The 13,002-nt window shown below is 35.0% G+C and overlaps 2 long non-coding RNA genes across 3 annotated transcripts; one reads left to right on the forward strand and one right to left on the reverse strand.

Annotated features, from left to right (window-relative positions):
• Positions 1-6,688: 6,688 nt before the first annotated feature.
• On the forward strand, positions 6,689-9,074 carry LOC110767114 (uncharacterized). 2 transcript variants are annotated; one of them, XR_015833978.1, is made up of 4 exons: positions 6,689-7,189; positions 7,333-7,427; positions 8,092-8,309; positions 8,778-9,074. It is a non-coding gene; the product is annotated as an uncharacterized LOC110767114 (long non-coding RNA). The 2 variants fall into 2 exon arrangements; XR_015833977.1 differs by having other exon boundaries at positions 8,092-9,074.
• Positions 9,075-9,172: 98 nt separating this feature from the next.
• On the reverse strand, positions 9,173-12,299 carry LOC148296277 (uncharacterized). The gene is made up of 3 exons (XR_015833979.1): positions 11,705-12,299; positions 11,502-11,582; positions 9,173-9,493 (listed from the first exon to the last, which is right to left on the reverse strand). It is a non-coding gene; the product is annotated as an uncharacterized LOC148296277 (long non-coding RNA).
• Between the last annotated feature and the right edge of the window lie 703 nt (positions 12,300-13,002).

The following is a 13,002-nucleotide window of genomic DNA, read 5'->3' on the forward strand; positions in this document are numbered from 1 at the left end:
TTTATTAAACAGTTAATGTGCAATAATCCAATGCAACAAGTATTATGAACCACAATTAACATGACATCACAATTTGATGACTCAAATCTGGGCTCAAATGTTTTTTTTTTCGTGTAGATTATATATATTGAATATATACGTGAGTGCGCAACATATTCACATAACCAACTAGACAAGATTACCAAACCATGCAATAAAGTTACACTTACAAGTTACAACATACAACACTGCTCCAGCAATGGTATTTTTTTTTTCTGGATTCATCGATAGTTCTATAATATTCGTTTTGTAATTATTCATAAAATTAATTATAGCTATCGAAAGAGTTAATCTAAACAATGAACTCTTTTACAAAGTGAGTAATTAGTCATTCAACGATTAATTCATGGATTCAAGGGAGTTGTGGATTATCAGGTTGCTCTTGTTCATAGGTCAGCTGATAGTCCTTGCGATAATGGCTTTAATTTCCTTAGAATTTATCACCATTGAGCGTCTATTCATCATTTCAGCAAACAAAGCCATGCAATTTGTTACTATTTTGTCCTTTTAATTAATTTTTCTTTTGGAGACGTTAATTTATTGACATGACTGCAGTACGTAGTTGAGTGTATAACTATAAATATATATCTTTTTTTTAAAAGGAAAGTTAAGATTTCATTACCACCAACCATCAATTACAAGGAAACAATATCTAAATACGTGGCATTGTTAAACCCTTCCCAAATAAAATTCAGTGGGACAAAACTTCGGGTAGGAAAGAATGCCATGCATACCAAAACAACACAAAGACAGAAGGGGTACATTATGTTATAGAGCATCAGCCCGCACACAATCCATGAGCCAAGGAGGACCGGCCTCCAGCCAAAACGCAAGGCTAGGGTCTCGAAGACTGAATCTGAAATTTTGGTGGGCAACCTTATTCGTTTGGCGAGAGATATGTCTAACGGTCACCTGAGGTAGAAAGGAGAGTTGTGTGCGAATTTCTTCCACTAGTCCACCCTCCTCAGCAAAACGAACGGCATCAGAATTCACAACGTTAACGGCAATAAGAGTGTCCAACTCAAGAATCAACGGCACAAATGAAGCATCAGCCGCAAAGGACAAACCAGATTCCATAGCATAAAGCTCAGTGGCCAACACAGAGAGCATACTAGGGGCAGCCAAAGCCACTGCACCAGCAAGGTCCCCATCAGAATCCCGAACAACGATACCAACCAGAGCCGACCTTGGGGGTGGGCAAGAGGGGCCTTGGCCATGGCCCTCCAATTAAGGGGCCCCAAATTTTTTATATATTATATATTATTTATATATATATATATATATATATACAGAAATTCTCTTATGCGGACATCCGGACTTTATTATCGTGCGGACGCAGTGTATTTTGTACTACCCATCTCTGTTTTCCTGCCTGTTTACAATAGGATCCGCACGATAATAACGTGCGGACATCCGGATAAGAGAATAACTATATATATATATATATATATATATACCATTGTCTAATTTATTATAAATAAATAAAAAAACCAGAAACAACATGCGATTAAATTAGGTTTCTTCGTTTCCTCTTCCCAAAAGGTTTGTTCGTTTCCCATGCAGAAACAAAAACAGCATGTGCTTGAGGAAGGCGATTCCTCTCCTAGTTAGTTTCTCCATGGAAGAACTCTGAAATTACCCTGTAGGATGACCAAAAAAGCCTAGAGGGGGGTGAATATGCCAATTTAAGATTGTAATCAATAAACAAAAAATAAACTTCGGTAGTAGGATTGATATGGCTTATCAATCATGAAACGTGCTGAACGTAAAATAAAGAAATTTGTAGAGAATTATTTTACGTGGTAAAACCCCACCTCTGGGGAAAATCCACGGGACTCCTCAGTCCAACACAAATCCACTATAGAACGATGATTATAAGAAGTACTCACACACTTATCCTAGACACATTCTAGATAATGTTTACCGACTTCTTCGTAACTCAACTTCTGTCACGGGATGATCTTCGACACTCCTTATGTTGAACGCAACACTTCAAGAGCGCCGGAGGAAAACTACCACCACGGTCTTGATGCCCTCAACCGTATGAGTCACTGAACAATGCAAATGAATGCAATATGAATGATTAAAGTGTTTGATAAATCACCAAGTAAACATGGAACACTTGATGATTTATCTCAAATATATGCACAGCAGCTTTCGTAAGAATTTAAGATGCTCAAACAAAATATGAAAGCTGTAATAAAAACTAAGAAGGTCACGCCATCTTTATACCCATTGTCAAGGGAATTGCTTTAAAGCCTAAGAGATTAATTATTGCATATAACCTGATTGATTCTATCAATTGCGCCAGCTTTTATGCATGCCTCAAATTACCTTCCAATCCTATCTCTTAATATAAGGAAACCAATTATAGTATGAAGCAAACAATGAATGATATAGGACGTGCACTCCAAGTTTGAGATAAAAAGGAATATTTTAACTTAAATCAAAATAGAGTCCAACTAGGAAAGTAATCTCAAGAGATAAAAATAGGATTAACATAAAAATACTTGATTGAAAATAACTCAAACTAGGAATCCTAAAATGAAAGCATGATTATGTCATGATTTACCTGAAATCAGTTTCCTCATATCGGTCAAGTCATGCCTCGGAAGTATGGGGTTGAATGAGTTGTGCCAAAACGTCCAGTAACAATTCTCCACACACTAATTTTCAACCTATGCTAGAATCTAGGAAATGACAACACAATTTTCATACTAACAATCTCCCCCTTTGGCATTTCCTAGACAAAACACCTATTACAACTCAAAAGAAATTGCATGGGATTTAACAAATGAAATCCTACTCTTAAACTCGAAGTTCTGAATCCCTGCACATTATGAAACAACAAAACCAGTGAAGCATGTGGGAAAAGAAATGTAATTCAAAACAAAATTACAACATCACTCCCTCTTAATTCTACAGCACAATCTCTCCCCCTTCTTATCATAATTTCACACAACCATCTCTCCCCTTTTTTGTCAGGAAATCCAAAGGATGAGGAAAGAACATAAGGGAGCATATATAATAGCATAATGAAATCACCAATTTAATGCCCAAGAAATAGCAAGATGTCCGAAGCCAAAAAGAGAGGGATAACAGTAGCTTGCATTAAAGTGGCAAAAATATGAGAGAATGATTATCACCAAAAATCAGAAAGATTAACCATTGAAGTCCTTGAGGAACTTTGTCTTGTCGTGACTAAAGGAGATACAGATTGAAAAGATCACTGTGTCTGATTCTAGATGCTGAAAGGGTGCAAAAGTCTCCTCGTGCATAGCCAAGATCCATTCGTCATCTACAAGAGCAACATACACAATTTTAGGTTCAATTACATAAACAATATATGATTGTTACCTCTTTGTTTATGTGTCTTCTGCTCTTCATTTTGTCATACATATTTCCAAAGAAATATTCTTGTAAACATGCTGTGCTACAAGTCTGCAACTGATAGGATTGATAATGACACTGCAATCCTCTTATTCAGTTTATCATACGTCCATCTTAGTAATTCTGATATTCATGCGAAGCTTGAGATGTAACATGAAGTAGAGCCTAGCTGCACAATTAAACAAGAAGCACAAAACGACACTATGTTTGAAAACAAAAGAATTTTATTTTATTTTATTTTATTTTTAAGGACTTAAACAAAAACTAAAAGCTACCACTGAAAGAAAAATAATAAACATGATCATATCATCTTGTGCACTTGAACAATAATTCTCCCCCTAAAGATATGCCAAGGATAAAAGACAATTATAGCATCTAAGAAAAGATGAAAAATAAAGGGAATAAACTGAAACAAGAAAATAAAAGAAACATAATTAAACATCAATGACTATGCCAACATTATACCAAGACTCCTCCTTCATACATGTCAAAAAAAAAAAAAAATTCATGAGTACGTGCCAACGCTATGCATATGGATGGACAACCAAGGCCAATACCAATATCTATCTAGAAGCATTTGAAGCAAAGCCTTTCAGGATCTAAGGCATATCAAATCATAGAGGTTTTATCAAATACAAGGATTATAAAATGGAGAATCAAAAGTATTTGTAAGAAATAAAGTCCATCAAATGAGCCAATATCAAAGCCCAATCTCGTGTTATGTGACTAAACTTGGTGAATAACAAAGAAAAAATCCAACCAAGAACAAGCCAAGAACATAGAATAAACACATACAAAATGCATACTGAGGTCACCACTTTCACCCTTTTTTATTATTATTATTTTTTTATTGCTAACTTTATCAAGCTTTCTATAAGACCCATGTAACGGGTCTTTTAAAAATGAAGTGGCCTTTTTTTTGTTCAGCGTGTTTTAAAAGACGACGCTTGTTAGTGACAAGCGTCGTCTTTTAAAAATCAATCTAACGCTAGTAGTGTATAAGATGATATATCATGACGGTTTTAAAAATACCGTCGTCTTTTAAAACATAACGACGGTTTTAAGATGCACCGTCGTCTATTTTGTGTCGTGGTTTAACTATTTTGTTGTAGTGAGACATGCTATCCCATGAATTAACAGTTACTATGATCGCAAACGTAATAAATAATTTGCTTGGCAGACCACAAGTATCTCAGACAATGCTTTGTTGATTGAGTTTCCATAATCTGGTAGTTCTTAGGGCTAGTTTGGCATTGCTGTGCTTTTAAAAAAAACTGCTTCTGCTGTGCTGCGAAAATAATCAGTTGTGAAAAAAAGCAGCTAGGCGTTTGGTAAATTGTATTTGAAAAACTGCTGTGAGAAGTCAAAGTGTTTGGTAAATTTTTATCAGAAGTATTTTTAGTATGTATAATGACCGAAAAGGGCATGATGATGAAATTTTTTTGTTTTTTTCTTCATTCTTTTTCTACTTTAAACAAAAGAAAACAACTTTCACTACATAACTTTTTTTTCTTTTTTTAATTTACACTTTTTTCTTATCAAAAATTGTAATCTACAATTAGCACACATATATTACCATAAATAATAAATCAATATTGTAACAAAAGTAGTTCTAAATATTGTTATATGGCTTATTATCACAAAACATCCCTGACGTTTGCGAAATTATCACATTGCATCCCTAATGTTTTTTTGTATCATTAATGGTCCCTAACGTTAATACAGGTACTCTTAAATAGTCCCTCTGTCAAAAAAACCGTTAAATCCAAGGGTATAATCGTCAAATCAATCCAAAACTACAATTTTTTTTTCCTTCCCTTCTCTCTTCTTTTCTTTCTTCTTTCTTCTTTCTCTCCGCCTGCCCCGTTCACTCTTCTTCTTTCTTTCTTTTTTCCTTCCCTTCTCTCTCTCTCTCTCTCTCTCTCTCTCTTTGTCTCCTCTAGCCACCCAAACCACCACCCCGACCACTCTAGCCACCCAAACCACCACCCCGACCACCAAAGCCACCACTCTGTCTGCAACTCTCTCCCTGCCCCCTCCCACAGCCCACCAACCCATCCACTCTAGCCACCCAAACCACCACCTCGACCTCCATAACCACCACCGTGGGATCTTATACCGCTGCCCCTCTATGTACTTTCTCTGCAACTCTCTCCCTGCCCTGTTCCACAGCCCACCAACCTAGCACTCTAGCCACCCAAATCACCACCCCGAGAGAAGGAAAGAGGAAGAAAAAAAAGAAAAAAAAGAAAAAAAAAAAGAGAAAGAAGGAAAAAAGAAAAATGAGGAACAAAGAAGGAAAGAAGAAAAAAAAAGGGAGAGAAAAGAAGAAACAGCGAAGGAAAAGAAGAAGAAAAGAGGAGGAAAGAGAGGAGAAAAAAAAAAAGAGAAACAGAGAGAGAGAGAGAAGGGAAGAATTTTTTTTTATAAAATTTTGGATTGATTTGACGATTATACCCCTAGATTTAACGGTTCTTTTGACAGAATGACTATTTAAGAGTACATGTATTAACGTTAGGGACCATTAATGATACAAAAAAACATTAGAGATGCAATGTGATAATTTCGCAAACATCAGGGACGTTTTGTGATAATAAGCCTTGTTATATTAATAATAACAATGTGTTTTGAGGGCTTCGGAGAGGGTTAGCATAACAAATATACAAAACTTGTTCAATTTTAACATGCCCAAATAGATCACTACAATATCAAAGAAGCTAATTAGATGCATTCATTAAACTTGTAGCGATTCTATTTCTCAATGCTTCCATCTCTTGTGTTCCATTGTCATGAAGACTATGAAGTTCTTGTTGTACATCAACATCCTCACCCTTACTATGAAGCCATGTAGCTGGAGCTTTTGATGAACTTCCCACATTCTTTCCCATCCTTACTAAAGCAATATGTGTTGAGTATGAGAAGTAGATAATAGCAAATAATTGTCCCAATATACATTATACTGAAAGCAAAAAAATAGCAAAATTTCATTTTCCTACATGTATGAATATTCATCTATATTATTCATGTAATAATAACAAATAATACTAATTAAAACAAATATTATCTTCTGTTAATTCTTGGCACTACTACAAAATTGTTAAACAACGACACAAGCTAGACGACAGTTAACCTAAAAACCGTCATTGTATTTCAAAAAACGACGGTTTTTTTAAAAAACAGTCGTGGTATGTAATCTAGTACACCACTAAAAGCAGTTGATTTTAAAAACACTACGGTGTGGAATTGACAAACGTCGTCCTTTGAAAACACGCTAAAACAAAAGGACACTTAAGTTATTCACCCTCGACCAAAACATTTCAGAATTCGCCCTCCTTTTGAAAATGGAACATCCCTCTCTCTCCCTCCTTCTGAAAATCGAAACCCTAAACTCTCTGAATCTCCCTCCTTCTGAAAATCGAAACCCTCAACTCTCTGAATCTCCCTCCCACTTGTTCTCTGTGGTCGTCACCGAGCTCGCCGACACAGGTCACTGATTGCGACCCATCTTTAGCCCCTTGGTTGTCGTCGTCTCCGAGCTCTGCCTCCAATCTCATATCTCTATTACATATCTGAAGCACCATCTCCCCTCGTGCCATCCACGTAATGGAACTCGCCGAGATCGCCATCTCCCTTGCGCTATCTAGGTCACCGAGCTCGCCCCATCCATCTCATCGAGCTTGCCAAGCTCGCCATCTCTCTAGTGGATGAGAAGCGTGAGAAGATGCTTCAAATCTTTTACGACTCTCAAGATTTCTTCCTTGTGAGTATTATCACGCCCTAATGCTATAATTTTAATGAATTCATTCAATTTTTTGTAATTTTAATTTGCGAACCCTATTCGAATTGATTTCAATTGAGTTCTGTAATTTCAAATGTGGTTAATCTCTTTGTCATTGTGAACAGCTCTGTTTCAGCTTATATTGTACTTCTACAGCTCTGTTTATATGTTTATTGGTGATTTTAGCTAAAGGAGCTTGAGAAGTCAGGCCCAAAGAAAGGTATTATTTCTCAATCTGTAAAAGATGTGATCCAAAGTTTAGTGGATGATGACCTTGTTTTCAAAGACAAGATAGGAACCTCTGTAAGTAGATGTTTCCATATACAGCTTTGCATCGTGGATGATGATCAGTTTAGTTCAGTTATTAGAGGTAGTAGAGAAGCCCATGCTTTATTATGTTTGAAATCTTGATTTTTTTCGGACAACAATAATAAGCAAGTCTTCATATCACTCTTTAAGCTTTTTGATTCTGTTCTGTTCTGAAATCCTGTGGGAGCGTCTTTTAAATGTCTATCTACATATTGTTACTAAAATTGTTCTTTTTTTCTTTTGGCCATTGGCCACATTATAACTTTACTTGTGATCAGCTTTGTTTGGAAACATATTTTTTGTGGGACATAATATAAAATTTTATATGAAGGAGAACTTAAAATCTGAATGCTTAATTCAACTTTCATTTATTCTGGCCATTGGCCACATTATAACTTTACTTGTGATCAGCTTTGTTTGGAAACATATTTTTTGTGGGACATAATATAAAATTTTATATGAAGGAGAACTTAAAATCTGAATGCTTAATTCAACTTTCATTTATTCTTTCTTGGTTTCAGTAATATCTCTGCAGGTTAATCTAATTGATAATACAATTATTAAATCACTGGCAGAGCAGAAGCACTTAATAATCACTTGGCTGCTGTCCAGCGAGACCATGAAGTCAGATCTCAAATAGAAGAAAGAAAAATAAGAATTGATGGAGCTTATGAAGATGCTAAAAGAAAGGAAAACTCTCTGCAAGAGGAAAAACTTCGACAAGACAAGAACGAGCTAAAGCAGAAGCTGTGGTCTTTTTGATTGGCCTTTTTATATAATTACTGTTTTGTTGGTAAGTTTCTAGATATGGTGTGCCTGCAATGGCCTCTTTATGGTACTGCTTTCAATATTCTTTGTTGATGTGTCCGAAAGGTTTTTTTTGCATTTCAAGTAAAAGCTGTTCCAGTGAACTTTGAGTAAGTTGTTCCACCCCAACATGCTCATTGTATATACTTTTCATTGCATTTGTCTTACATGCTCGACTACTAACCTATGCTATCTCAATTAATCGTGGTTAACCATTTCTACTCATTTGCGATGCAAAATTTTTCTTTGCTTGAATTCATGTTGAATTCCTCTTTAGGCATGTATCCTGTCTTTGATACCCCATAACTGGTTCCCACTTCCCAGGCAGGTATTTCTCCTATAAATGGGAAATAAAAGAACTTTCTTGCACCTCTTTCTTTTCATGGGCTTTTCAATTGTTTCTTTCCAAAAGTTTTCCACCATCTGATACATGAACTGGGCAATTTAATGGCAGGTAACATACTCAAGGCAGCAGAAAGTGCTCTGAATCTAGAGCAGGGGAGACTACAAAAGCTTAAACAGTCTGATGATGAAAACCAGGCACTGAAATTACGCTCCATTGAGGTCTGCTGGCACCCAAACATTAAGCCTTGAAGGCTTTATTCTATTGGTTTTGTGAAACAATGCTTCTGTTTTTTCTATTTGTCTACAACTTCATGATATCTAATAGAATTGATTAATTTAATATATGTCGTTTGAATATCTGATTCTGGAACTCAATATTAGAATGCATGCTTCCATTGATTCTCTCCTTTGTTCTGTAATGTATCGTTTTCCTGTTGATATTATTACTTTATATTATTTCTTATTATTACTGATGATTACTATCAGGGCCGGCCCTGACATTTTGGTGGCCCATGGCCAAAAATTAAATGAGGCCCTTAGATATATGTTTTTCTTGAATGTGTTCATTCATTTTTCTTTTTATGAATAGGGGGGCAAAGTATCCGAAAACAACTAAGGTTGCTAAATGTAATAATTTCATTCAACTAACGAAAAAAAACCAAAAGTACATGATCCATAAACAACAAAATGCTTCTCAAGTGGCTTAGGTACATGATCCATAAACAACAAAATGCTTCTCAAGTGGCTTAGTGGCTCTTCAATAGGGCTTAGTTCTCAAATGGCTCAATTGTAAACAAAATGCTGCTTTGACTTCCACTCCATCATCTATAAATCAAAACACAAAAGCAGTAACATTAAATCAATATTTTCCAACATTAAAAATTCTTGATCTTCTAGCATTTTGAGAAGCAAAATCATCAATAACCTCTTCAAAATCAATATTTTCCAACATATTCTTTTCAATACATAAGATTGCCAATCCATTTAACCTTTCTTGTGACATAATTGATCGCAAATAAGATTTTAGTAATTTTAATTTTGAAAAACTTCTTTCTGCAGATGCTACAGTTACTGGCAGAGTCAGTATAATTCTATAAGCAATTGAGACATTTGGAAAACAATCCACAACTTTTACAAACTCAAGAACTTCAATGGCTGTCTTTGTCTCTTTCGGTAAATACATTTGTAACACTTCCAATTCAGAAAACAAATCATCAGCATTAATATCAGATTCATTATTATGTGTTAATGCAGCTTCAAGATTTCTACAACATTCACGCAATCTAATATAATTCATTTGAAATAAATTCTGAGGATCAAACAAAAAACCAAAAATGCCTTCAAATATTTCTAATTGTTCAAATCTACTCCTCAAAGAAGAAATTGCAGCATCAACTACAACAAGAAAATAATTAACCCTAAAAGATTCTTCAGCAGATTGAAATGTCTCTTTATGGTCATTTTCATCAAATTGTTTTTTTCCGAAACCTTGTTTGCACACCATTGTTTTTCCCCTTCATGTTAGCTCCATTATCATAACCTTGGCCCCTTACATTATTAATATCAAGTGTAAGACACTGTAATACAGCTTGTAACTCATTAAAAAGCCCACATCCAGATGTATCATCCACTTTCAAGAACTCTAAAAAATACTCTTCTACCTTTATGGGAGCATTTGACATATCTACACATCGAATTATTAAAGTCATTTGCTCATGGTTACTTACATCCGGAGTACAATCAAGTATTACAGAAAAATATTTTGCCTCTTTGATTTTTTCAATGATAGCACTTCTAACCTTGGAGCCTAACATACCAATAAACTCATTTTGAATTTTATGACTAAGATAGTGATAATGAATCTCATCATTCTGAATACGTCTAAAATGCTCTTGCAATACCAAATCAAATTCCGCAATTAATTCAAGCAGCCCCAAAAAATTACCATTGTTATCTTGGTAAATTTTCTCATTCTCTCCACGAAAAGCTAAATTTCTTTTAGCAAGACATTTCACAACAGAAATTATTCTTACTAAAACCAATTTCCAATGTTCCTTCTCTTTTTTAATTTGCACTTGTAGCTCTTTATCAATTGTTTCATTCTTTTTCAATCTAATTTGCATGTCAATCCAAGTTGTCATGTTATTGTTATGCTCACTACTAGTTTCATGTTGTTTAAGCCTCTCACTTAAACGTTTCCAGTCATTAAGCCCTTCATTTGCCAACAAACTTTTAATTTTCACAGATTTAAATAACTTACAACAAAAACAATATACTTTGTCCACATCTTTTGAGTACACTAGCCATTTTCTATCATGACCCTCCCCATTTGATAACTTTCTTGTAAAATAAGAATATGAAAAATGCCTAGAGAGCCCATCAACAGGAAACTTTAGATTACTTTCTCTTACAGGACCCTTTTCTATTAAAATATCCTTTGTTTTGTTATCAATGTTATCCCAAATTCTTGGATCATAGATATTCAAAGCATGATTATTTTCATTCTCAATGAGGGCATCAACCTCTTCATTTTCTATCATATCTTCTTCCTGACTAATTGGTTGTTGAGATTCATTAACTAATTCATCAGATGGATCTTCAATTGAAGAACTAGTTTTAAAAAACTTATCAAGAGCTCCTTTTTGAGTTTGAATCATTTTTTCTATTTTTCTCATTTTATTTCTTTTCTGACTTCCAGATTCATGTTTCCTAACCATTTTTGTTACTACAACTAGCAAAGCAACCAACCAAACACAACCAACAAAGCAACCAAACTCAACCAGCAAAGGAAAAAAACTGATTTTAAGCAATAAAAAAAAAAAAGCAATACAACCTGGTTTATGCTTAAGTTGTATTAAACTGCTTCATTCTTGCAGAGCTTTCACTTCAATTGATCTATATTGCACTTGCACATCTGCAATAATATAACAAATATGTATAAAGACATGTATAAAGAATTCAAATCTATATAAAAAATATGTATAAAGATAATGGAAATAATTCAAATATGGGGTTATTTATTGTTGACGAACCTACCTCATCCTCACTCACTCAGATAATCTTTTAGAGTCTGTAGTGTAGAAGAAAGAAATCTACAAATATTTCTTTGGATAGATCAATTCAAAGACAAAGATAAAAGAGGGATGAGAGAAAAACTGGAAATAATAAATTTAAGAGAGCTTTTCTTTTGGGTCAAAGACAGACAAGAAGAGAGCTTCGGAGAAGAGAAGGGAAAATATAACTTGGGAGAACAGAGCATGGGAGGAGAAGGGTAATATATTTTTTTTAATGAAAAGAAAATGGTAATATATTATATATTGACAAATAAAAAGAGAGGAGAACACGGTGGGAAAGGGACAATTTTTTTGGAAGCAGAAATGCTTTTTATGGGCAAAGACAAAGAACAGAGCGTGGGAGAGGGAATATATTAACAACTAAAAAGAGAGGAGAACACGGTGGGAAAGGGACAAAATTTTTGGAAGCAGAAAAGCTCTTTATGGGCAAAGAGAATATGTGTTTTTTATAAATAAAAAAAAATTTAAGTTTGGGCTCCAGTAATATTAAAAAAAAATTTTGAGGCCCCAAAAATTGGAGGCCCATGGCCGTCGCCCTCGGTGCCCAGGCTCAGGGCCGGCCCTGGGTGGGAGTGAGACTGTGGTTGCGGTTGGGGTGGGGGTGGGGTCTAGGTTGCGACTGACGCTGGGGGTTGTCTGGGTTGTTGGGGAGAAGAAAATACAAAGGGAGAGGTAGAGCGCAGAGAGAGAAAGAGATGATGGGGTTCTATTTTTATTTGTTTAATTTTTTAATTTGTTTTTTAATATTTTAATTATTTTAAAATTACAAAAAAGCGAAAATTAGAACTCACAATGACATGTAAGCAACTAAAAGAGAGATTTAACGGAAACTGAGAAAATAAGAACTAACATGTCGTAAGCAACTAAAAGAGAGATTTAACGGAAACTGAGAAAATAAGAACTAACATGTCTTAAGGTGCAACTACAAAGTACTAAACTATCATTAACCCTAAAACAATTGCGCACCGGGTGCACTATAGACGTTGCGGTTTAAGAGTAAGAGGCAGGAAGCGAAAGATTTATCCAATGGGTGGGTTGTTGGAGTCCAGATCTTCTATCCCTCTTTTTCCTGTACCCACCTGTCCCCTATCTAATTCTTTGACGCCTCTCTATTCACTGAACTCTTTTTCTGTTTCTTGTTAATCAAACTCAACTCTTAATACATAGTGTTAACTTTTAATAAATTAAGCATAAAAAAATTGAAAATTAAACAAAAAAAACCAACATCCACCAAACTCCCACCCACCCAACACCGTCAGC

The sequence above is a fragment of the Prunus avium genome, chromosome 2 (assembly GCF_965620075.1).
Source record: "Prunus avium chromosome 2, drPruAviu1.hap1.1, whole genome shotgun sequence".
Taxonomy (NCBI): Eukaryota; Viridiplantae; Streptophyta; class Magnoliopsida; order Rosales; family Rosaceae; genus Prunus; species Prunus avium.